The 25,935-nt window shown below is 37.1% G+C and overlaps 2 long non-coding RNA genes across 2 annotated transcripts in view; one reads left to right on the top strand and one right to left on the bottom strand.

The window, feature by feature from the left end:
- Positions 1–25,935, top strand: part of LOC105477104 (uncharacterized) — a 264,418-nt gene that overhangs the window by 42,420 nt on the left and 196,063 nt on the right. The gene's annotated exons all lie outside the window — the stretch shown is intronic.
- LOC105477109 (uncharacterized) overlaps positions 3,370–25,935 on the bottom strand; it is a 65,228-nt gene continuing 42,662 nt past the window's right edge. Inside the window, exon 3 of the long non-coding RNA XR_984482.2 lies at positions 3,370–3,644. This is a non-coding gene — a long non-coding RNA (uncharacterized lncRNA). The remainder of the gene's footprint in view (positions 3,645–25,935) is intronic.

The following is a 25,935-nucleotide window of genomic DNA, read 5'->3' on the forward strand; positions in this document are numbered from 1 at the left end:
ATGATCAAATTAATTACATTAATCATTTGTTATATTCACCCACTTCCATTTTTATAGCTTTTAATTATTTTAATTTTATTATTGTAGTGTATATTATGGAAGCATAAAATATAACTTGAATCACATCATTTTACTTGTGACCTGTTCAATTTGCTTTTATAAAGAGAGGACTCTTATACCACACATAAACTTAATATTCATTTGTACTCCTCCCCCAGTTTGTTTATTTGCTTTGGTTTGTTTGCTTAACATTTTACTCTCAATGCTTTTGAGTTCATTTTTTTTTGGTGTGTGTAAAACAAGTGAAGTTTACAATAACTCAAAGTTTTTTAAATACTTAATTTTTCTTATAGAATGTTTCAAAAATTCCATTTCCCCTAATTGCTTCTCATTTGGTGCTTTTGTTATCAGATGGTAAGTTTTTGTATGAACTACTACGTTTCTAGATTTTTCCTTAATTGTAATTGACCTACATCTCCCATGCTTACTCTAGTCTAATGATTTTGTCAAGGCTCAGAAACTGATAGCCCAAAACATGGCATTTTGTACATGCTGAACTGAAAAGGAGCCTCAAGATCTCTCTGACCTCTTGTTACTGAAACATCACGAGTTTGGTCTAGGTTCTGTTGTTTACCACACAGAAACCCAATCATTGAGACAAAAAGTTTTGCCAAGAAAGAATGCTTTAATTGGGTGTTGCAGCCAAGAATATGGGAATCAGTCTCAATCCCATCTTCCTGAACAGCTAAAATCAGGGGTTCATATAGAAGGGAAGAAATATAACTACATGCAGGAAAACAGGAATTAGGGAAGGGTAAGGAAAAGGATTTGGTTAACAGGAAGTGGCTGGTTGGTTTGGCAATCATGATGGGTGAGAAATCTGAAGCCTCATTGTACAGATGTGATGATCTGGTGAGTTTCAGTTCCTCCATACTATCTGGGAGCCTTCATGGTGGTTTCCTGAGAAAGCAACTCCGATAAGACAAATTAACTTTCTCAAGTTTTAAAACTGTGAGAGGCCAGGTGTGATGACTCACGCCTGTAATCCCAGCACTTTGGGAGGCCAAGGCAGGCGAATCACGAGGTCAGGAGATCGAGACTATCCTGGTTAACACGGTGAAACCCCCTCTCTACTAAAAAATACGAAAATTTAGCCTGGCATGGTGGGGGGTGCCTGTAGTCCCAGCTACTAGGGAGGCTGAGGCAGGGGAATGGCATGAATCTGGGAGGTGGAGATTGCAGTGAGCCAAGATTGCACCACGGCACTCCAGCCTGGGCAACAGAACAAGACTCTGTCTTAAAAAAAAAAAAAAAAAAAACTGTGAGAAGAAATTTCTATGTTTACTCAAAAGAAACCACTAGCATCAGTTCCTTGGGACACCTGGGCCAGTTTCCCTTTCCTGTTCCTTTCACTGTTTCTCCCAAAGCACAGAATTCTCTGAAGATCCCTTATCTACCTAAAATCTGTACCTACAAAAGAAAACAATGACCTCTTGCCTCTTCTCTGCATTTTTGTTAACTGAACCCATATTACAAAAAAGACGACTAAGGTCTGTCAACACACCTGGAAAGACATTTTTCACTAACCATTGTCCGTTCTGTGGGATCAATGCACTTTGTCCCAGACCATTCTATGTTCTCCAAGTCCATTGAACTCTCTCCAGTAATCATTTATTGCTTTCAACAGAAGTCCTCTTTTCCGCACTGTAATAACCTAATTTCCTGGAAACAACCAGTCATTCTTTCTGTCACTTCAAGGTGGTATCTATGCTTCTATAGCTCATTGAGGACCTAGGGCTTCACTCTGAAGCCTCCCTTGTATGCATGTTAAATAAATTTGTATGCTTTTTCCCCAAGTAATCTGCCTTTTGTGAGTTGATTTTCCTGTGACCCTTCAGAGGCCAAGGGAAACTTTCCCCTTGGCCTCTACAAGATATTTTTTTTTTATCTTATTTAAATACACATTTATCCTCATCTTTTAAGAGTAGAATGTTACCAACCTATTGCATAGAAATTAATGAAATGAAATGAGATAGTGACTTTGAAGCTTATGGAAGAATACCTGAACTATAATAGGTTCTCAAAAAATATTGTTTAAGATTATTAATATTTTTAGTCTTAACTATTGAGTAGTTTTGCCTTTTGAAATACAACTATATTATTACTATCTATCTCATTCAATCTATTTCTGATTAGTAATTAAAATTGCTTAATTACAATAAAATTAATAAATGTTGTTTGTTGATGCTACCAGGAAACCAATGCTTCCACCATTCACTTTACTTTTGTTTGTATAGTGTCAATAATATGAAGCTAGTCTGAGACATTTAAGTAAATTGGTAAGAATTTTTATAACAACTCTGATGCTACAGAATAACTAGACTCTATTTTATTCAATTATTTAAGAGTGTTCAATCTTCCATCATTACTTTCATCTTTATAACACTACTGAACATATTTACTCAACATATAATCATGTAGTTCTTAAAGTAACACTGACATAGATTCCATACTACTCAATTACAAAATTCATGTGAAAATGTGCTTGGGTAGATTTTCTTAAGCCGAATGATTATGGAAAAAGTTGTTCCATTTTTATCTAGATACAATCATGTGACTTTAACAGAAGAGAGTGGGAAGCAAGTCTATCATTAACTAAACACAACAAAAGTGTTGCTTTATTTTATAAGGGACCAAGATGGCATTAATATTCTCCTTATATTGACCAAATTTTAGACAGATTTCTTCCTGGCTAGAGGTTCTTGATCTCCCTTTTCTTAGAGCATTTACTTATAATCACATATTTTTATCCACCCCTTTAAAAGATGTGCTTATCTTTTTAAAAACCTCTTGCCGGTTTTATAGCCCAGTGATGCAGGAGTTTTCTTGACTCCTTCATCAGACATGCAATGCGCGGGGTACCCTGTTTACTTGGCCCACTGTCCTCAACCTCTTGTGGGAGGGAGCATGTGAGCAAGTGATTCAGCTGGCCACTTAGGGCGCCAGTAGGGGCAAGCTCCATGTGGGTCCTGCAGCCAGACCAGGTGTGGGCAAAAGAGTGCAGATTCTGGCTGGCTACTTTGGGTGCTGGCAAAAGCAGGCTCTGGCGGGCCCCCTGGCAGCACTGAGGCTGGGGTGCCTGCAATCCTTAAAGCCCCAGAGGGCATGTTACCATGCTCGCTTAGCTCTGCTGTTCATGTACAGAGGTTTGTTGGCAGCTCAGTGGGCCCCTTGCCTCATCACATGGAGTGGCTGCCACTCTACAAGGGCAAAGGGCAGCTGTAACAGCCTTTTTAAGGTACCTGCACTCGGGGGGTTCCGAGCTTTTGTCTGGTGTCCAAGAAGAATTATGTTGCCTGGACTCTTGAATGATGGTGGAGGCAGAGAATTTTATTTAGTAATTGAAGTGGCTCTCAGCAGAGAGGGGAGCTGAAGAGGGAATGGGATAGGCAGATAATCTTTCCTGAAGTCCGGTCGTCTACAGCTGACTCTTCTCTGAAATTAAGCCATCTCTCCTCTTAAGTCCACTTGTCCCTCTGAAGTCAAGTTGCCTCTCTTCAGTCAAGCCACTTCTACCTCTCTACTGATGGAGTCTGAGGCCTTTATAGGCACCGGATGGGGGATAGGGTGGGCCATAAGTAGTTCTGGAAAAGACAACATTCAATTGGTAAGAAGGCATTATTCAGAAAGAACCAATAGGGAAAGAGCAGGCAAACAGGGATACAAGTTCACACTTTGGGTCATGGGGTTCAGGCTTTTGAGGTTTTGCCAGGGACTCACCCCTGTCTGCCTAGAATTTCTCTGCCTCCTGCCTCTATCATCAGGAAATAGCTTTCTCAATGAACCACAAAACTTTATCTTTGAAATGTAAACGTAGAAGGAAAATAGGGCCTCTATCTCCAAGCTTCTGTGGAAATGGTAGGGGTTTAATATCCCTGGGTGCTCCAAGTTGTAAAATTACTTTGTGTCCTGAAGATAGGACAAACTTTTCTTTTCTTTTGGGCAAAGCCATTTAGCGAACACAGATTGCCTACAAGCCAACTCCCCCCACACCAGCTCTTAAAATCTCTTCCACCCTTCCTTAAGCAGAGTTGAGTACCCTGCCTTGATCTGTACTCTCTTCCCTACTAATGGTAACAGCATTGGAAAAAAATCAACCTCTGCATGTTCATCTTATCTGGTGAAATTTTTTTTTTATAATAAACACTCTAAGTTACAACAAATTAGATAAGTGCTGAATAAATTGAAGTCATTTACATGAAATGAAAAACATAGACAATTATCTTTAATATGGTAAGTTATATTAGTACTATGTAAGTCTTTTCGTGAAAGTGAATTTCAGTGTAAGAAAATCTCATTGTGGATTTAGGCAATATTAATTGAAATGCAGAAATGTGAACAACATAAAATATACGTACTACCAAAATATCTTTTGGAAAAATTGTAAACAACCATGGATATAATAACAGTAACAGTGCTAAGAATGGCTACAAAAGGACCAAAAATCTAATAAGACACCCTCTGTGGAAGTATTTAACCTACTAAAGAGATCTGTGACAATAAAGTAAAAATGATGGATAGGATGTGGGTAGTTGATTTCTGAGCAGCTGTCCTTTAGTTTGGATGAGTGTAAACCAAGAAGTATCTGAGACAGGTCTCAAATCAATTTGCCAAGGTCTAGCACAATGCCTGGAAGCAAAGAACACAGAATCACAGAAACAGTCTGTGGTTCCTGGGAATAAGTGGGCTGGAGGAGAAAGAGGAAGGGTGTGGTTGCAAGAGCAAAGGAGCATGTAGAGGAATAGTCCATTAGGCATTTATCTTTTGCTTAGCAAATGGGCACTTTACATAGGATGAGGTGAACATAGAGTAGCGACCTGTGGAGATGTTTAACCCTTTATTTGTAGCTACCTGCTTAGGAACAAAAGGAAGGGCAGTTTCTTCAACGATTTATTTGCCTTCCATCTTAATTTTTTTCCTTTTGGAATAGTAAACTAGGGTCCCGAGTTTGTATTTTCCTCTCACGTGAGGATACTATAATTATTTTCTTTCTTTATATGACAGTATCCCAGGTAGGATATTTTTAATTATTTACTCAGAGGTGTGAAATCACACCCAAGGCAGAAAATATAAGATAAAATCAAATTAAAGAGGGATTATGTGTCATCAAACATGTTACAGAGGAACAGCTAAATAACAGATTGATTTTATCCAGAGAGAAATCTAATGCAGATATTGTCAAACATGTACACTTTTTTCCTAAATAAATATAACTACATACCTAAGGGTACAGTTTTGACACTGTTTATCTTGTTGAAGACATTAACATTATACCATTTATCCACTGTTATGTGGGGCAGGAAAACACCAAGATCCTTAGGTAATAAGATGCTAAGTGAGTGGCCTAATAAGAAAAAATAAGAAAACGAGGACTGAGAGACACAGACTCAGAGCCTATACTTAGGTTTCTTTATAGTGGGGACATTTGCTGCCACTCAAAGAGTAATGAAATGTCTTCTTCCCCCATGAAACTTGAGTTTGGATCTAGAGCCCTTCCCCTTCTTCCCAAGAGAGGAAAAAATAAGCTCTCTACTTCTGAATGGGAAGAGAAGTGAATATTTCTGTTTATATACAGCTGATGAAATTCATAACTTGGGGGTCTGTAATAGTTTCCAAAGCCTGGATAAAACAGGACCCAAACCTGGATGGCTTAAAACAACTGAAATGTATTCTCTCACAGTTTTGGAGACTGCAAGTCTGAAATCAAAGTGTCCAAGGGCCTGTTCCCTTGGAAGCCTTTAAGAGAGAATCCTTCCTTGCCTCTCTAACATCTAACAGTCTTTGGTATTATTTGGCTTGTTGTAGCTGAACTCCAGTCTCTGCCTCTGTCTTCAGATGGCTGTCCTCTCACTTGATGTCTCTGAATGACCTCCCTTTTCTGCATGTCTGTCTCTAATATTGTAACCACCCAAGGGGTTCACCTTGCCCACTGTCTAGACAGAGCCCATTTATCAATACAGGAGAATTGAAATAGAGAAAGAGTAATTCATGCAGAGCTGGCTGTGGAAGAGACTGGAGTTTTATTATTACTCAAATCAGTCTCCCTGATAACTTCAGGATCAGAGTTTTTAAGGATAACTTGGAGGGAAGGGGGGCCAGTGAATCGGGAGTGCTGATTGGTTGGTTTGAGGATGAAATCATAGGGAGTCGAAGTTGTTCCCTTATGCTAAGTCAGTTCATGGGTGGGGCCATCAAACTGGTTGGCAGGTCCAGGTGGGGCCATCTGGTAGTTAGAAATGCAAAAACCTGAAAAGACATCTTAAAAGGCCAATTATAGGTTCACAATAGTGATGCTATCTTTAAGAGTAATTGGGATAGTTGAAAATCTCATGACCTCCAGAATAATGATTGATAATATTTAGAATTCCAACCTCTCTCATTCCAACTTGGTGGCTGGTGGCCTTTCATTCGTTTTACAGTAGTTTAGCTTTTGAGAAGGGCTGTTCTTTAAACTATAAACTAAATTCCTTCCCAAGGCTAGTTCAGCCTACACCTATGAATGGATAAGGACAGTTTAGAGATTAGAGGCAAGATGGAATTGTTATAATTTCCTTAGTTATAATTTGCAAATTTTGCAAGTTTTCCTTAGTTTAATTTTGCAAAAGTTATAAATTTTGCAAAGGCACTTTCAACATGTGTCCGAATTTCCCCTTCTTATGAGGATATCTATCATAATGGATTAGGCCCACTGTAATGACCTTATCTTAATTTGATTACATCTACAAAGACTCTATTTCCAAGTAAGGTGACATTCATGGACAGCAGAGGATAGGACTTCAACTTCTTTATTTGCAGAACAGGATTCAATTCAACAAATAATATTCCCTTCTGTCTTCCTTTCTTCCTCTCTCTTTTGCTCCCTCTCTCATTTCCTTTTCTCTCCTTCCTTCTTTTATTCTCAATATACAATTTTCATTGTTGCCCTAATTTTTTCCTGACAGAAAAATGATTTAGCAAGTTCTGAATTAAGTAAAATTACTTCAATAGAAATATCTATGTAAGTAATGAATTTATAAGAGTGATACTTACGCAAATGAAAGAACTACATCCCTTTCTGAGTCCATGAGTCATCTAAAAACTGATAAAAAATGAATGACTGTCACTGATCTTTTCTTCTCCTTTGACACTTTGCTTTGAATATTCCTTGTCTCTCACTTCATGTCATGTTATGGAAAGTCATATCATCTATTTATATTGGCTTATCTTCTACCCCTCCTCAATAAGCTTTATTTACTAGGCATCATCCCTGTCCCAAATGTACTAAAACTTGTCCATTCTTAATGCAAAAAATTGTAAAATACAAAAAAAACCACACACACAAATTTTATTCTGATTCTTCATAAGCTACAATACTATCTCACTCCTTTTTCACAAATGTTTCTAAAGAAATTTAAATTGTTTTAACCACCACCTAACCACCCTTTTAATCCTCAGTTCTCTGGCATTCAGCCTCCATCAACTGGCCAGGCAATGGTGGCTCACTCCTGTAATCCCCAGGTGGGTGGATTGCTTGAGCTCAGGAGTTTGAGATCAGCCTGGGAAACATGATGAAACCCTGTCTCTAAAAAAAAATACAAAAATTAGCTGGGTATGGTGGTACATGTCTATAGTCCCAGCTACTCAGGAGTCTAGGGTAGGAGGATTGCTTGAGACTAGAAGGTTGCATTGAACCAAGGTTACAGTGAGCTTAGATTGCACCACTGCACTCCACACTCCAGCCTGGTTGACCGAGTGATACTGTCTCAAAACAAACAAACAAACCCTCTGTTCTCTCCAACTCTATCCCTACTCCAGAGGCAGTTTTCCAATAAGACAGACCTAGCTTTTATCCAAGCACATCCTCTTTCCAGCTGTGTAAACTTCAATAAGCTACTTACATGCTAACTCTTGATTTCTTCTTCTATAAATGGTCATAATACTTTCTTAAAATGAAGTTTATTGAGCTAAGGCATACGCATATTTAGTTACACAGTGCAAGTTTGACAATGGTTAATCACTCAATCCAAGTTATTATTTCAATAATAGTAAATATTAATGTTATTATGTGCACTTTTAAGTAACAGTTAAATCATATTCAAAGTGATTTTGAACACACAGCTTTTTGTACTCTTTTAACTGTTTAGGGCTGCCACTAGACTCTACCCTTAGGCAAAATTATCATCTGATTTGAAATTCATCTCATTTGAGTATATCCTCTGCATTTGTTCATGTTTGCTACTAATGCTTAGATCGCTCCTCTACATTAATCAAGGACATTCTACATGATGGTCTGTGTCTTCTTCAAATCTTTCCAGAATTCCTGACATCTCCAGAATGCACCAGGCTAACATAGCCTCTTTCCTAGATTTTTCTTTCGACCAGTGTGGCAAATTATCATCTTCAGGCAACCTCAGCAACCCATCAGCATGCTCTTACAGTATACCTTGGCTTCAAATCAGTGGATCCTACACTGTAATTGGATTCCCCATTAGCCAATTAGCTCCTCAAATCTTTTAGATTTTAATAATTCTTAAATGTTTCTTAAAATTGGTTGAGAAAATTCTCAACAAACAAGAAAGGCAAGTGTTGCAGGAAGTCAGGGACCCCTAACGGAGGGACTGGCTAAAGTCACGGCAGAAGAACATAAATTGTGAAGATTTCATGGACATTTATTAGTTTCCCAAATTAATACTTTTATAATTTCTTATGCCTGCCTTTACTGCAATCTCTGAACATAAATTGTGAAGATTCCACGGACATTTATCACTTACCCAATCAATAACTCTTATAATTTCCTATGCCTGTCTTTACTTTAATCTCTTAATCCCATCATCTTTGTAAGTTGAGGCTGTATATCACCTCAGGACCCTGTGATGATTGCATTAACTCCACAAATTGTTTGTAAAACATGTGGGTTTGAACAACATGAAACCTGGGCACCCTGAAAAAGAATAGGATAACAGTGATGTTCAGGGAACAAGGGAGATAACCATAAGGTCTGACTGCCTGCAGGGCTGGGCAGAACAGAGTCATATTTTTCTTACTGAAGAAAATGAGTAGGAGAAATATCGCTGAATTATTTTCCCAGTAAGGAATAACCCTGGGAAGGGAATTCTAGTCAGACCAGTTCTCTGCTCTTGAACCCTGTTTCCTGTTAAGATGTTTGTCAATGACAATGCATGCACAGTGGGACAAGGAACATCATCAGTAATTCTAATTTCACCCCAGCCTTATGACCTTGCCCTGCCCTTCCATCCTTGTGATCTTTTGTTGCCCCTAAAGCATGTGATCTCTGAGACCCACTCCCTATTCATGTACCCCTCCCCTTTTGAAATCCCTAATAAAAACTTGCCGGTTTTGTGGCTCAGGGGGCATCATGGAACTTGCCAATATGTGATGTCACCCCCGGAGACCCAGCTATAAAATTTCCCTCTTTTGTACTCTTTCACTTTATTTCTCAGACTGGCCGACACTTAGGGAAAATAGAAAAGAACCTACGTTGAAATATTGGGTGCTGGTTTCCCTGATGGCAAGAGCAAAAATCTACTGGAAAATTATTTTGAGTTTTCCATGAAGTTTGAGAACCAGTCCCTGTCAGCTTTCATTTTTTATTCATTATAGGTGTCAATTCTTTACTGTATGTCTTCGCATTTTAAACATTCTTTGAGGCGATGATCTTGCCTCCTGATATGAAGAAGTAATTCAGGCTATCAATTAGGAATTTCCACAACTACTTACTTTCTCCACCAATACATGTATTGATACTCACTGCAGTCTTTCCTCTTTCTCTTCAGGACAAGGAGGATGCATATATGTCTTCTAAGCCACACAATTATTTTACCTGTGCTCATGGCTCCACTGACTTGTGATTTCTCCAGAGGTCTTGCTCTATCAACTCTGTCTTTATTGGCTATCTTAGTTAACTTGGGCTGCTGAAACAAAATGCCATACACTGGTTGACTTAAGCAACGGACATTCATCATTTATTCCTCACAGTTCTGGAAGGGGGAGAAGTCCAAGATCAAGGTTCTGAGAGATTCAGTTTCTGGTGAGGATCCCTTCTTGGTTTGCACACCTCCAAATACATTGGGAGTTACAGTGTTCAAATACAAATTTTGACGGGATAGAAACACTTAGTACATAGCAGTGACATGAACTGTTTCTCTCCTGAAACTGTATCATAAATACATAATACTTAAGACTCTTTCGTCTAAAAACTATACAAATAAACAAAACTACCACATTCTTCTTTGAGAGTTAAATTCTAGACAACAATGAATCTCTCTTTTAACTTTATAAGTAAAATTTCTAGAAATAATTCTTTATGCTCACTGACTTTACTTTCACTCTCTGTATATTCATCCATCTGGCTTCAACATTTATTTCCCTCTAAAACTGCTCTTATGTAGTCCAACAGGCCAGATGGTTCTGAGAACATGTACTATGAGCTGGTGATGCTGAGAAAAATCTAAGACTTTTTACATTTTTAAGAGAGGCGTGAAGATGATCAGAATCAGAAACATTATATAAGATCACGTTCTATGTTACAGACAAGACTCTGGCAAAATTCAAACTCTCCAAAGTGTGTCAATCTCATGTACACAATGACCACCCCATGCATTTTAAAAATGTTTGTGCATCTGGCTATATTAGTGAAAGCTTGCTTACTTTATCTTGTATTGGTGAAAGACAAATACAGAACAACACTATAGCATCAGTTAAAAAAACTACCAAATATATACAATGACCATAATTCCATGATCTAAAGCTTTGAGAGTTTTATGATAAAAAATTTTATAAGACAAGGAGATATGGTAATTCTAGGAAAATCATGTTGGTGTCATACCAAGATCACTTAGAAGCAGGTCCAGTTTTGATGACAAGATATAAATATATATATATTTTTGCATGTAACTCTTTTTATATGTATGTTTGAAAAATAGTTCTTAAGGTTAATTATAAGAGTATGTAGAAACAGGGCATTCAAATTTTTTGGGGGAAAATATTTTGGTACTTAATTTCTTGAAGAAAATTTGCCAAGTATCAAATATCTTACTGTCTAGGTTTACTTTTAATAGAACAATATTAATTTTGAGATGTATTTGTTTACAACTGTGAAAGTGGAAAACAATATAAAATCCATTAATAGGTGGTGTATTAAGTAAATACATATACATACAGAGGCATACTTGGAAGCCACTAAGGAATCTATAGCACCAAAATATATAATTCTTGGAAAATATTTCACCTTATAAAAAGATTTAAATGACACGTAGGTTACAAAATGGTATGTATCAGAGAATATCAATTCTATAATTAATACATAATATGTCTATATATACAGAAAGGAGTCTGGAAAAATTTGTAATTCTTGATCTTGCTTAATTTTTAGGGATCAGATCATGAATAAGTTTTGCTTTTTGTGTAGCTATTCTAATTTTAAAGTAAAATACAATGTATTAATATAAGGCAATTATGTGAGGAAACACTAGAATTGTAACTTCTGCTCAATCTCCTTCACTTACTCAAGTGACAGCCATTGGCTCTACTCAAATTTCATCTCGAATTGTAATCTCCATGTGTCAGAGGAGGGACCTTGTGGGAGGTGATTAAATCATAGAGGTGGATTTGCTCCCTGCTGTTCTCGTGATAGTGAGTGAATTCTCACGAGATCTTACAGTTAAAAAGTGTGGCACTTCCCCCTTCAGTCTCTCTCTCTCCTGCTCTGCCGCGGTAAGACGTGCTTGCTTCCTCTTCACCTTCTGCCATGATTGTAAGTTTTCTGAGGCCTCCCAGTCATGCTTCCTGTATGGCCTGCAGATCTGTGAGTCAATTAAACCTCTTTTCTTCATAAATTACCCAGTCTTAGGTAGTCGTTTATAGCAGTGTGAAAATGGACTAATACTCTAAGTGAATGACTGAAGAGGGTTTTTGTTTGTTTGTGATAGTCTTGCTCTGTCATGCAGACTGGAATACAGTGGCTTGATCATAGCTCACTGCAACCTCGAACTCCTGGGCTCAAGCGATCTTCCTCCCTCAGCTTCCTGAGTAGCTGGGACTGCAGGCACATGCCACCACACTTGGCTAATTTTTAAATTTTTTTGTAGAGAGAGAGAGATTCTCTCTAAGTGGCCCAGGCTGGTCTCAAACTCCTGGCCTCGAGCAATCTTCCTTCCTTGGCCTCCCAAGTGCTGGGATTGCAGGTGTGAGTTACTGCATCCAGCACAAGTGAAGAATTTAATTAAGGGGTGGCTTCTATATATGACCATCACTCAGTAGAAAGTATGTCACATATCCTATTCAATTTCACAAGAACTTACGTATAAAGTATGCTAGATGCTATAACAAATTTTTAGTCCCGATATGGTTAAACATTGTGATTGGTTCTATGGTTTTAAAGTTACTCTGTCACAAATTCTGGGCATTAGGTTGAGATTTGTGTCTGTTACTCACAGAGTTACTCAGGGAATAATGATAATTGCTAGTACCCAAATAGGGCCTCTCTAACATCTTAAAACTGCTCTGAATGTTCATTCCTTTTGTGTATTTATATAGAGTCTCATTACACTCAATCTTTACCTTAAGTTCAAACAAACAAAATGTAATAGGTTCCCATGTCCTGAACTCTCAACTTGACCCACTCATACTCTCCTAAGTGAATTGCTGGCTATTGTATGACTTCAACTCTAGCAATGAAGTTTTTAACTACAGTGTGTGCCTGGATTGCATTTACATAGTTAAAAAAAATCTTACTGTATTTGGAACATCATGAGGGCCAACATTTTAGTTTTCAACATGAATAATTAATATGGAAGAAAAGCATCATTAGAGAAATATTTACTGAACTTTTATACAAGCTTCTTGCTTTTGAACCTTAATTCATAATAAAATACATTTCAGCACATGTATCTATTTAAAGTAACTCAGACATCTGTACTATTTAGTCTCATACTGGGCATATTTTCTGTTCTATTATGTGGGGATTTGGTGTATTTGTTACTACTGTGGAAACACACACATTTTCATAAGTTTTTTCATCCAGGTATAATTTAAATGTATAAAAGTTGTCATATTAAAATATTATTTCCATTTCCAAAGGTCATATAAGATCATTGAATTCCAATTGTACCAATATTAAATGAAACTCCTTGGAGTTTAGGAAAAATAAAAGGACATTATCATGTGTAGACTTCATTACTCAAATGGCATTATATACACTTCAAATTATGCATGATTTGTTTAGGAAAAAAAATGTTGGCTAGAATGCATTGTGTTTTGTTTACCTGTAGCCAGTTTTCGTCTTTTCCTTACATGGTAGAGCCACAAAGTACCATGTTATATAGGACAAATACAAAAATATATTTTTTCTTCAACTACAAATTATATTTAGATTTCTTCAGAAACGTGTAGCTATTTTTTCCTCATATTATGCCTATAGAAGTTGCTTCTTTTTACATAGTATATGTAGTATTTATTGCTTTATTTTCATCTTGATAAAGACAAAAGAAAGAAAACCTACATTTAAGTGTGTAATTTGCTTAAAATAACTAGAGTCCTTTAAGGTCCATGGATACATGACCTTGTATAAGCACACTGTGTTGTATATTTACCTCTAACTCAGTGAAGCTACTTTTGGTATCTGTTACAGTGTATATCTCTCTTACACAGAATTGGGAAGATGGTTTTTAGATAGTTCAGAGTAAGGAAAATTCAACCAAGATCATATCTTTCTCTATAAACATGTATATGATAAGTGAGCCAATTTAGTCAATTTTGCAAAAATAGATTCATCTTTATATTTTGAAAAAGTGACATTATATCACATTGCTTTTTATTTAACCATTTTAACTCATTAACTGTGCTGATATTTGACTTAATATAGCAATGGTAACTGTAAATGTTGGGAATGGTATTTACAATTGTCCTCACACTTCAACTAATATGTTGATGCTGATATTTATAAGCTCAATAGAACAATGAAATGTCTGTAATGTGTGATGTATATAATTTTAATGTTTCTAAAGCTTTGTTGTAGCTGTAGTTCAGATGGATACATTGTCTCTATTGTGTTTACCGTTCATCATGAAGTTCTTTAAAATAACATTTCCTAAAATACCTGTCATTATAAACTTTGATCAATCTCATTTAATTCTAAGATGTCAGGCTTGTAGACATATAAATAGAAAAACAAAAATAAAAAAACTCCAAAGCTGGGGGAATTTAATTAACATAAGTGGAGTTTCAATAATATATTTTATTCATTTTATGATACATTTTTTCTTAGCATGTGTATTATAACAAGGGAAATCCAGTTCCATAGAATTATACATTTTTAAGTAATACAGAAACATTAACCTATTCAATTTAAATAGCTTTTCCTTTGATCTAAATGATATAAAACTGCATTGTACAATTAATATTAACAGGTTTTTTGTCATCTTAATGGATTATTTGCTGTAATATTAAAAGTATATTTATAATGTTGGCAGAGATCTGAATTCTGGGTATTCAAAGAAATTGTCTATCTTTAAGTAGGAAACTAAATCTAAGAGTTTAAAAAACTGATTTTAAAAACATTAAAACAGCCTATTCAGGATCCCAGTGGCCAAGCATTAAAAGGAAGTGAGCTATAGAATGCTATCAAGGCTGCCAAACAAACTTAAAGCACTTAGTACTTTTACATTTGACCTCTCCTGTTTAAACTCCAGGATAACACCCAATTTGGAAAGATAAGAGGACAGAACAGAGCAAGCACATATTTAAATACCCTGCTAATTTAGAATTGAAAGAAAATTAATTGAAATGATCCAACACTTTACAATAAAGTACAGTGTCTTCAGTGTATCATATTGTGTTACAGGAAGGCTTGCAAACTGTTCTGTGTTAACAGCTTGTCTCGTTTCTAAAATTAATTGCCTTCAACTGTATGAACAGCAGAGCATGATCAAGTAACATGAAAGCTTTGGACAGATCAATAATAAAGGCTTCCTAATTTATCCTTTATTCACCACCAACACCACAAGATTAATACATTTCAAAAGGGCCAATTGAGTGAAGTCTTTAGCCTAAAATTACTACTAAAACATCATCCAAATAGAGAGCACAACACAGCTCCTCAGAGTTGCTAAACCAATCAGGCAAAACTAACACAGAAATCAACAGTAGGGATAAGAGGTATTTGAAGATGCTGAAATATTTCTTCTGCATCTGTTATAGAATGTTATACTCTATAGGAGGCTGAACTATCTTTTCCATGTGCAAGATTAAAGGGAGAAAAAAAAAAGTAGAGAAATGCTGGTCAAAAGAAGGTTTTGTTTCATAATGAGCCAAACTGGTCTAACTTCATTTTTTGTCTCTTTCCTGTGTAGTCCCTGTTGCATGTGCTAACAAGGACTAGAGTTGTTTTTTTAAATGATGCAAATACTACATTAGGAAAACTATTCAATTAAATATGTAGTGAGCCTGCTATACAAAGTATTTGATAAACATGTGCAGATAAATAAGCATAGGTATATGAAAAGCTGAGTCAATAAAATACTTTGGTAAGTAGTCAGTTGTGTATATTCACTTTCTAAAAATCACTGCAGTAGACATCAGAAAAACTTTGTTCTAGCCTTGGCTTTGCCTAAAAACAGTTCTCTAATATTGAGTAAATAGTTTGTGCAAAATATTCCTCTTGGTTATTTACAAAATTTTATTATATGATTCTACTTATAATCTGGTCAGAGAACAGGAAGAATAGCAGGGCAGTGACAAGTAGATCATTATTTCATCGTGTTCAAAAAGAGTCCAAGACAAGATCAACTATTAGTTTCCCCTGCAAATATGTGGCTGAGTACAATATATATTTATGCAATATAGATGCATATATTTGTATGTCACAGAAATATATTTTTTAAATTTTTAATATGAATGTAATTTATTTTATACAGTATAAATCTCCTATGTTCCTTTATTTCTTCAGACTAAAGAAATCACACATATGATCAAAACGGACAATATTTCTGAAAACATTAGAATGTGTTACTAAACACGGTCTTGCTTTGTTATCAGAACACTTTTGATGTGTTTTTTTTCTTCTTTTATTATTATTATTATTATTATACTTTAAGTTGTAGGGTACATGTACATAACGATCTTTCGCCTTTTGATGTGTTTTTAATAATTGTAAAAGCCAAATTTACTTATGTGGAAAATGACTCTGTATTAAACTTAATATTCAGAACTCAGGTTTAGAATGCAAAGATTCTAAAAGTAATATATACTGTAAAATTAGCTAACTATCAGAAGGTAGAATTTGAAATCCAATGTTTCGAAAAACAAAAATGGAGATTATAATTTTTTCTAATAATGTTTAGCTTCCTTGCATTTGCTATAATCATTTTTTTAAAATTTAGCAGATTAAGCCCTAAATTTATATAATTTAACAAATTGTCTCTAAATAGAATCTCCTTAAATAATTACTCATAAATTGGTAAACAGCTGAACATGATTGAAATAACAGAGAAAAACTGAACTTACATTTTAGAGTGAAATTATTCACCAGAGATATTGATAAAGGTAAATATATTGATGTATTTAATGCAAGTTAAGATCTCCCAGTGGACAAAGAAAATTTCATGGAACTTTGGAAAAACTTGATAAAATGTTAAGACATGCTAAAATATTACTATAATTATCATATTAAGGGTATTACTAGAGACAAATTCATGTTAAAATATGTAAAAGTTCTTTTATACTTCCCATTTGTTCACATAGTACACAAAACCTCTAATTGTGAATACTTTGAAACTGCCACCACTGTGTGTTAAATGACCTTTTAAAATGTCAGTGCTAGGCAAAATGATCAAATAGGGGAAGCTTTGCTTTGACGTTTGTGCGTTTCTCCTTACAGCATCACAAAATGCTAGATGACTGGGAACAGATCTGCAGGTGAGGTTGCTGATGAGAAAAACAATGTCTTTCTTTGTGCCTCAAATGACAGGACTATTCTTTCAACCAAAAATTCAATGGATTCACTTTGGGGCAATTCCCTTCCTTCCCTTTCTTATGGTTTATACTTTGTAATCATGCCTATCATGCATTGTCCAATCAGATGCTATTTCTCCCCATCTTTGTATTGCTCTCTGCCACTGATCACCTTTCCTTCTGTCCACTGAAACAATGACTAGGAATCTCATTCCCCGATAGGCAGTGCTGATGCTCAGGTTTTTAGTATTTACTCTGAAAGCAATGATACACACAATACTTCTTCAAATCAGTTTGAGAAAAGTTTTCTACCTATTTTCTGTCTCTATGTGTCATTTAATAACGCAAAATGAAGAAAATAAATTAAACAACCATTTGATTTAGTTTCAAAATTGATGATGTAAGATAAAACCTACAAACACCATCCCAGTTATTCAGTCAGTTCAATTTATAAGAATGAAATCAATTTCTTACTGATATAAACAATAATTCTTTTGATCTTTTAAATCTAAATGAGGTGAACAGGGTAATATTGCTACAAAAACACTTTGGTATTCAATGAAGGGTAAGTATTATGAAATAAAATCATTATAAAATGAACATCATTATGTAAATAATAAAAAAACTACTTGATCTTAATTAGCTGTACTGTAAGGTCATGATGAACAGACTATGACACAAGAAATGAATTCAATAAATTCATTGTGTCTTTCAAAGTGTGCAATCAAATTATTTTACCAGAAAAATCGTAAATTACTTTTTAAAAAAATATTAAGATTTATTTCATAAGTCATTTATTACAGTAACTCATAGCTTAACAATGGGAAAATCTTATGGGAAATGTGTCTTTAGGGGATTTTGTCATTGTGCAAATGTTATAGGATATACTTACATAAACTTCAGATGGTAGAGCCTACTACACACTTGGACTATATTTTTAATATAGTGTACTACTCTTAGGCTACATGTTACTGTACTGCACACTACTGAATACTGTGGGCAATTTGTAACACAATGGTATTTGTATATATAAACATATATAAACATACAAAAAGTACAATAAAATCAGTATTGTAATCTTAGGGGACCATCATCTTATATGTGGTTCATTTTTTTGTTTGTTTTTGTTTTTGTTTTTTGAGATGGAGTCTTGCTCTGTCACCAGGCTGGAGTTCAGTGGCATGATCTCGGCCCACTGCAATCTCTGATTCCCAGATTCAATCGATTCTCCTGCCTCAGCCTCCCGAGTAGCTGGGATTACAGGAGCATGCTACCACGCCAGGCTAATTTTTGTATTTTTAGTAAAGATGGGGTTTCTCCATGTTGGCCAACATGTTCTCAATCTCCTGACCTTGCGCTCCACCCATCTTGGCCTCCTAAAGTGCCAGGATTACAGGAGTGAGCCATCGTGCCCAGCCTGTGGTTCATTGTTAATGGAAATGCTATTACATGGCTCATGACTTTATATTTCTCAATGTATGGCTAGCCCCCAAATTCACAGCAGTGAAGTCTCAATTTATATTGTTAGTTATGTAAGTGATGTCTAAGCTATCTCTAGGTACTAAAGTAAGGTGCCACTCCAGCTTATTGAAAGTCTAATTTAATTAATTCAGGCAGGACTTGGAAATTGGATTATCAGGAAGACAATTAACTGTGGTACAGCATAGAGTGTAGAGGCATTTCTAAGAACCACCTCTTTTTGAAAAGAAAACAGCAGCTTTTTGGCATGAAACACTTTAGCTGAAAGGTAATTTTAACTATGTAGATACATACTGGGAATTATGCTGGAAATGTGAAAATATTCAGGAGAAAAAAAAATTGAACAAATAGAAGTTACCTATTCTTCATTAGGCCACTGGTCGATGTGACCAGTTCGTTAGCCCCTGTATCTAGATACTACTGGCCCTTGCCTTAATTTCGGGGTGCTATGACTATTTTAGTTTCTCTTGCTGGTTGTCAGACTGTTACTTAATCTGTTTCACCCTCTGCAGCCATTCTTAGAGCCAAAGTATCTTTTAACTTCAAACCATATTTCTAGATAAGCACAGATTTTATGTCTGTGACTATCAACTCTATTGCCTCAATAGTCCCCTTTCCTTTTTTATTTCTTTTATGTTTTAAAATGTGGGCAATTAGATGCTTTCACTTGTTTCCCACCACCCCATCCCAACCTACATACACAAAAGAACCATGAGTGTTAAATTTGTCTGCAAAACGTTTTTAAAATAAATTTTGAATTTGAAAAGAAAGTTTAATGTCAGAGATTCTCTCATAAAGTCTTCACTACCAACATCTCTTTAGATATCTGTGGACTGGTTACTCTAGGTTTGTCTCCAGATGAGCTGGTAAAATCTGCTGTTGTTTTGCTGGGATGTGTGCTTGTTTGTTGCCTCAGTCTCCATCACTCTATACTTGGCTGCTCTACCCATTTTCTTTGTTAGCTTCTCCCTGGAGGCATTTCATGTTGTATTCTTGTAATGAACACTGTTTTAAATAAGCTGTAAATGGACATATGACTTACTATTCAATGAATAAATACTCTCTGTGGGTGATTGTGGCAGAAATCTAGTTGTTTACAAATACCTGTGAGTTGTCTGCTTTGACAATGATATGATTTGTCTGTGTCCCCACCCAAATCTCAACTTGAATTGTAATAATCCCCATGTGTCAAGGATGGGGCCAGCTGGAAATAACTGAATCATGGTGGTGGTTCCCCCATACTGTTCTTGTGGTAGCGAATAAATCTCATGAGATCTGAGAATTTTGTATTTAGGCCTGTTCCCCTGCACAAACTCTCTCTCTTGTTTGTTGCCATGTAAGACATGACTTTGCTCCTCATTCACCTTCTGCCATGATTATGAGGCTTCCCAAGCCATGTGGAACTTTGACTCGATTAACTATCTTTCCTTTATAAACTACCCAGTCTTGGGTATGTCTTCATCAGCAGCATGAGAAAAGACAGTCAACTCTTACCAGTAGAGTGAGGTGTTCTCTAAAAATTCCCAAAAATGTGGAAGTGACTTTGGAACTGTGTAACAGGCAGAGATTGGAACAGTTTGGAGGGCTCAGAAGAAGATAGGAAAATGTGGGAAATTTTGGAGCTTCCTAGAGACTTGGAGGGCTCAGAGGACAAGAAGATGTGGGAAGGGTTGGAACTTCCTAGAAACTTGTTGAGTGGCTTTCCAACATGCTGATAGTGATATGAACAATAAAGTCTAGCCTAAGGTAGTCTCAGATGAAAATGACAAACTGGTTGGGAACTGGAATTAAGGTCACTCTTGCTATACAAAGACTGGTGGAATTTTGCCCCTGACATAGAGATCTATGGAACTTTGAACTTGAGAGAAACGATTAGGCCTATCTGGTGGAAGAAATTTCTAAGTGGCAGAGTTCAAGAGGAAGCAGAGCATAAAAGTTTGAAAAATTTTCAGCCTTATGATGCAGTGGAAAAGAAAAACTCATTTTCTGGGGAGAAATTCAAGCTGACTGCAGAAATTTGTTTAAGTAATGAGGAGCCAAATGCTAATCATTGAGACAATGGAGAAAATGTCTCCAGGGAATGACAGAGACCTTTGTGGCAGCCCCTCCCAGCATAGGCCCAAAGGCCTAGGAGGGAAAAATGGTTTCCTGGGCTGGATCTAGGGCCCCCCTGCTGTGTGCAGCTTCAGAACTTGATGCCCTGCATCCCAGCTGCTCTAGCTGTAGCTAAATGGAGCCAATGTACAGCTTGGGCTATTGTTTCAGAGGGTGCAAGCCCCAAGCTTTGGCAGCTTCCATGTGGTGTTGAGCCTGAAGGTGCACAAAAGTCAAGAATTGAGGTTTGGGAACCTCTGCCTAGATGTCAGAAGATGTATGGAAATGCCTGGATATCCAAGCAGAAGTCTGCTGCAGGGGTGGAGTCCTCATGGAGAAGCTCTGCTAGGGCAGTGCAGAAGGAAAATGTGGGGTTGAAGTCCCACATGAGTTCGCACTAGGGCACTGCTCAGTGGTGTTGTGAAAAAAGGGCTACCGTCCTCCAGACCCCAGAATGGTTCATCCAGTCTGCCGATAGCTTCTATCATGCACCTGGAAGAGCTGCAGACACTCAGTGCCAGTCATGGAAGCAGCTGGGGCAGGGGGCTGTATCCTGCAAAGTCACAGGGCAGAGCTGCCCAAGGCTATGGGAACTCACCTCTTGCATCTGCATGACCCGGATATGAGACATGGAGTCAAAAGAGATTCTTTTGGAGCTTTAAGATTTGACTGCCCCACTGGATTTCAGACTTACATGTGGCTTGTAGCCCCTTTGTTTTGTCCAATTTCTCCCATTTGAAATGAATATATTTACCAAATGCCTGTAACCTCATTGTATCTAGGAAGTAACTAGCTTGCTTTTGATTTTACAGGTGCAAAATCATAGGTGGAGGGGACTTGCCTTGTCTCAGATGAGACTTTGGACTGTGAACTTTTCAGTTAATGTTGAAATGATTTAAGACTTGGGGGGACTGTGGAAAGGCATGACTGTTTTTGAAATGTGAGGACATGAGATTTGGAGGGGAGGTCAGGGTGAAATTATATAGTTTGGCCGTATCCCCACCTAAATCTCAACTTGAAATGAATAATACACATGGTGAGGGTGGGACCAGGTATAGATAATTCAGTCATGGGGGTAGTTTTTCCCATACTGTTCTCATGGTAGTGAATAAGTCTCAAAAGGTCTGATGGTTTTATAAATTGGAGTTCTCCTGCACAAGCTCTCCCTCTTGCCTAACATCATGTAAAATGTGACTTTCTTCCTCAGTCACCTTCCACCATGATTGTGAGTCCTCCTCAGCCATGTTGAACTTTGAGTCAATTAAACCTCATTTCTTTATAAACTACCCAGTCTCAGGTATGTCTTTATTAGCAGTATGAGAACAGACTATAAAGACAACTTCTAGTCTGCATTTCCAAGTCCCTTTGCAGTTAGGCGGAGCCATGCCTTCAGTTCTGGTCAGTGTTTTCAAGGGAAATTATGGACTTTTTCCTGGCTTGGCCCCTACAAAGTCTCCCCAAGCTCCTTCAAGCTCTTTTTCTTATCTAAATGCCTACAATTAAGTGGAGGATTCTGAGACCCTAAATATTGCAGATGTAGAAGATGGAGTTGACTTGTCTCCCTGACAGCACAAAACACAGGCCACTGCTTACCTGCATTGTAACATTACACAAGAGACACACAAACTTTATTGTGTTAAACCACGAATATTTGCCTAATATTTGTAATAGAAGTTAGATTATCCTGATTAGTACAACAGATGGGGACAAGCAGCAGAGAAATTCTAGGTATAAAAGGGCAGGTGCCTAGTGAAGACCCACCCTCAAGCTGAAAAGCCTGAAACAACAGCCCAAAGTGAGAATTTATATCTCTGTTTTTCTGCTCAAATATTGCCTTTTCCTAAACCATCCATGGTCCCACCCCATCCCATCCTGTGCCTGTAAAGACCCCAGACTCAGCTGACAGAGAGGAGAAGCAGCTGGACATGAGGGACTATGGCTGGATATTAGAGAGATGCAGCTTGACTTCAGAAGGACAGCTTCCCTGTGTAATTAACTTCAGAGAAGTATCTGGCCAGAGACAGCTGGACTTCAGGGGAAGATTACCTTCCCACCCAGTTCCCTTTTCAGCTCCCCTTCCTCCTGAGACCCACTTTCATTGGCAATAAAATCCCCCACATTTATTATCTTTCAATTTTGTGCATGACTTCATTTTCCCCGGATGCTGGCCAAGAGCTCAGGAGCTATGAGTGTGGATACAAAAGGCTACCACACTAGCTCTTTGCCCTTGTTGGTGGAAGGCAGGTGCCTCATCAAAGAGGCAGAGGGCCCACTTATCTGTTAACACTTCAGCCATCTGCAGATGGCAGAGCTAAAAGACCACTGTAACATGCTTTCTGGGGCTTCAAGGATTGGGGGCACCCCCAAAATGCTGCTGCAGGGCCTGCATAGAATTTACTCCTTCCAGTCCCCAAATGCAATCACCTCAGCTCCTGGACCCACTCACCTGTGTGCTCCCTCCCACAAGGGGTGGAGCACAGCAGGTCTGAGTGAGTGGAGTACGCTCCTGCTGGTGCTGAAATAGCGAGTTGGTTTCCAGTGCCTCATGTACTACAGTTCCTGCCTTGTTCACTCATGTACTTCCTCCTATGATGAGTTGAGCCTGCAGGCTGGGTAAACAAGTTGCGAGTCCTGCAAAGGGGTCAGGGGAATATCCTGCTTCACAATCCCACTATCTACAAATTGTTACTTGTTAATAATTGCCATAGTGTTAGATAAATAATACTTTCTTATAATTACTGTTTTCTTTTATCAAAAATTACCGGCATGTGTATCTTTAAGAAGATTCTTTGGGAGGCCGGGGCAGGCGGATCACAAGGTCAGGAGATCGAGACCACAGTGAAACCCCGTCTCTACTAAAAATACAAAATATTAGCCGGGCGCGGTGGTGGGGGCCTGTAGTCCCAGCTACTCAGGAGGCTGAGGCAGGAGAATGGCATGAACCCGGGAGGTGGAGCTTGCAGTGAGCCGAGATCGCGCCACTGCACTCCAGCCTGGGCGACAGAGTGAGACTCCGTCTCAAAAAAAAAAAAAAAAAAAAAGAAAAACAAGATTCTTTGAGGTCTTTTGGAGACCACATTCTCTCTGATTTCTCTTTTTTCTGAATCTTTTCAAATTAAAAAATGGAATTTTTATGTGTTGCTACAGCATTTGCTAAATTAAAATGAAAGAGATTTTTATGTGTTAGCAATAAGTTGATTATACAATTTATTGTCTAGACCAGGACACTTTTGAAAGCAAAATATTTTGCTGAAAATAATTGAAATTATATAATTTCTGAAATGTTTTACTAACAAATTTGTTTAATAAGTTGAGACATAAAAAATTCTCAAAATAAATTTGTTTTTTAAAATAAAAATTTTCAAAATACGTTTTTAAAAACAATTATTTTCAAAAATGCAACTTAAAATATATTACAGCAAAATTTTAAAAATACTGTTAATTTTTACTTAAACATTAAAATATAAGCCATTTAAATTATTTTTGTGGCATTTTATATATTTTAATCAATTTCTCATTATATGTATCACTAATACCAAGTAATTTGTGCATTTATAAAGAAAAATTATTTTCAACATTCAATATTCAATTTTTATATTTTATCATAAATATGTTCATAATCTTCATCACAATCTGTGTGCTTAATTAATTAAAATGTTTGATGCTTTCAATTGACTCAATCTTACAGCAGATTTTTAATTGGGGAATGTTCAGAAAAATATACTGGTAGAGAAAGAATAGTATCAATCCTGCTGCTGTTCTGTTTAAATGTGAAAATATCACAGCCCAAATATATTCAGAGCTACTGTCTTTTTACCTGTGGACCTCAGAGTATCTTTCTTTGATAAATATTCATACAAGAAAAACAAAAAATTAGTTTTTACATTTTAAACTTGTTTTATTATTTTTTAATTTTTTTAACATTTATTTTAGGTTCGGGGGTACATGCAGGTTTCTTAGTAGGCAATTTGCATGTCATGGAGATTTGGTGTACAATTTATTTTAGCACTTGGATAATGAGCATAGTACCCAAGAGGTAGTTTTCTATCTTCACCATCCTCCTACCATCCAACCTCAAATAGGCTCCAGTGGCTATAGGTTTTTAATTTGAGTCCAAACTCAATGTTTAGTTCCCACTTAAAGTGAGAATGTCTGAAATTTGGTTTTCTGTTCTTCTGTTAGCCTGCTTGCGGCAAAGGCCATTATCTCATTTTTTAATGGCTGTACAGCATTCCATTGTATATATTTTCCACATTTTTAAAACCCAGTCTACCATTGATGGGCACTTACCTTGATTCCATGTCTTTGCTATTGTGAACAGTGTTGCCATGAACATACATGTGCATGTGTGTTTAGGGTAGAATGATTTATATTCCGGGCTGGGCGCGGTGGCTCACGCCTGTAATCCCAGCACTTTGGGAGGCCGAGGCGGGCAGATCACAAGGTCAGGAGATCGAGACCACAGTGAAACCCCGTCTCTACTAAAAATACAAAAAATTAGCCGGGCGCGGTTGTGGGCGCCTGTAGTCCCAGCTACTCGGGAGGCTGAGGCAGGAGAATGGCGTGAACCCGGGAGGCGGAGCTTGCAGTGAGCCGAGATCGCGCCACTGCACTCCAGCCTGGGCGACAGAGCGAGACTCCGTCTCAAAAAAAAAAAAAAAAAAAAAAAGAATGATTTATATTCCTTTGGTTATATACCCAACGGTGGGATTGCTGGGTCAAATGGTAACTCTGTTTTGAGTTCCTTGAGAGATCACCAGCTGCGTTCCACAATAACTGAACTAATTTACATCCTCTCCTCACCAGCAGTGTATAAGTGTTCCCTTTTCTCCACAAACTTGCCGGCATCTGTTATTTTTTGACTTTTTGATAATAGCCATTCTGACCTGTGTGAGATGCTATCTCATTGTGATTTTGATTTGCATTTCTCTAATAATTAAAGATGTTAAGCATTTTTTTCACATGCTTTTTGGCTGTGTGTATGTCTTCTTTTAAATAGTGTCTGCTTTTGTCATTTGCCCACTTTTTAACTTTTTCGCTGTTTAGGAATACAGCTCGCTGCCAGCACTCATCTAATTTTACATAAACATGCACTTTGAGGCTGAAGCAAATCTGACTGATTTTCAATGTGAAAAGAAAACATAAAAGTTCTTGGAATTATTTCAAAACAGAATCAAAAACAGAACTGTCTGAATCATCAGAATCATCCATTTTGGAAAAATTGAATTTATCAAATGAATCTTAGGCCAAAAATTGTTCAAGAACAATGTTAACATCACACGCAGGAATGCTACATTTTCTCAGATTGGACATTTTCAGTGATCAAGAATTACTATATTTTGTGAGTGGAAATAC

This window comes from Macaca nemestrina, chromosome 16, assembly GCF_043159975.1.
Source record: "Macaca nemestrina isolate mMacNem1 chromosome 16, mMacNem.hap1, whole genome shotgun sequence".
Taxonomy (NCBI): Eukaryota; Metazoa; Chordata; class Mammalia; order Primates; family Cercopithecidae; genus Macaca; species Macaca nemestrina.